Below are 1,612 nucleotides of genomic sequence, written 5' to 3'. Positions count from 1 at the left end.
ACTGCCACATCCGACAGGCCTACATCTTTTTAAAAGGAAAAGGAAGATCATCAAAATTGTTGTATTCGCGTGAAAATCGATTCAGTAGAACTGGAAATATCAAAATTTGCTTTTGAAAACGAGGCAATTTTTACAACACTATGAAATAAAAACTACTGGCTGTGTTATTCTGTATATATATAAATTGTGAAACTTCAGGACGTATTATTTTCCAACATCTTTTGACGCCTGAGCTGCAGAGGTTGAAGTTTTCACAACACAAATAGATCTAGTAATAGGGATCTCCGTAAAAATGCACAGATCTACAAAAGCCGAACCACCGAATCGACCAGTCAGCGACCCCGGCACCCCGCTCTCCCCTGCACACTGTGATAACGTGTTGTTTCGGTATCGCATTATTCAACTATTACTACGTGCGCTATGGCAATTGGGATGAACTGACTGACAAAACAATTCAGAGTTTTGTTTTTATTTGACTTTTGTATAGTGCAGATGATAGCTAAATCTATACTCCCTGTCTAGAATCGGTAGTAGTAGGCCTAGAAGATCTATGCTAGAAGCAGACAGAGAGCCTACAACTGCTAGATCTAACTTATTGCTATGCCTTTGGGCTTTGGAATTGAAATAAAGCGAATAGCACAGTTCTAGTTACTTTTAGATTCAACAACTATCTGTATTTCCAGAGTCAATAATAACAAATCTCACCATAATAATCACTTTTACTCTTATTACAATAATTAGATCCAAATATTCTAAAATCTGTTTGGCGCAAACTTAAGATTTTCTTTACTAGTAGAGTACAGAGTTTAAATTGTAAGCCTCTGCTCAGTCTTTCAGTATACATATGATTAAAATCACAGTGGCTATTTTTACGGCGAACCGTAAAGATAGCCTCCCAGTGAGTCCCAAGCTATTTTTAGGGCGATCCTCGAAAAGCGACCCGATGTCCGCCTCTCATGTACGCGACATGCCTCAATGTATTAGATCTAGGCCTATAGGGGCCCTTCAAAATATAAACTGACACCTCAGAGGGGAAAGGGTGTCTTTGGTTTCTGTAAGAAAAGTGTAAGATTGGGTGGCTAGGTTAACCAAATACATGTATGACACTTCTGTGAGATGAACGCTTTGCTCATGACTGGGAAGAAAATGTAAAGGCCTCCAGGGCTATTTTTACGGCGGTCACAAACTGATGACGTAGAACACGTTTTTCAACCGACTTGAGTTCACTTGAGTTCCAAAATGGCAGAGGGTAGGTCGATACACGTTGGGACGGAATTTGAAAGTTTTAAAGCCCTAGAAGCTGCCATCAAACAGTTTGAACAAAGTAATTTTGTGCAGCTGTATATTAGGAGCTCAAGGACAGTAGATTCAGCAAAGAAGAGGGCCCCAAAACGTACCTTTGCAGACAGTTTACCGAAGGCACAATGCAACCACCCCTAAGGGCAACAAGTATGCCAAGTGCCATCAAGATACACCTGTAATCTTCAGAGGAGTTTCGAAAAATGTGTCAAAATTTAAAAAATCAAATATTTTGGAAAAAAAATGAGACACCTCTCTAATTAGTGAAGATACAATAACAATGAAGAAGAAAAAATGTTGGGCATCCAACTAA

The sequence above is a fragment of the Aplysia californica genome, unplaced genomic scaffold (genome assembly GCF_000002075.1).
Source record: "Aplysia californica isolate F4 #8 unplaced genomic scaffold, AplCal3.0 scaffold01379, whole genome shotgun sequence".
Classification (NCBI taxonomy): domain Eukaryota; kingdom Metazoa; phylum Mollusca; class Gastropoda; order Aplysiida; family Aplysiidae; genus Aplysia; species Aplysia californica.
This window is presented reverse-complemented; position numbering follows the sequence as displayed.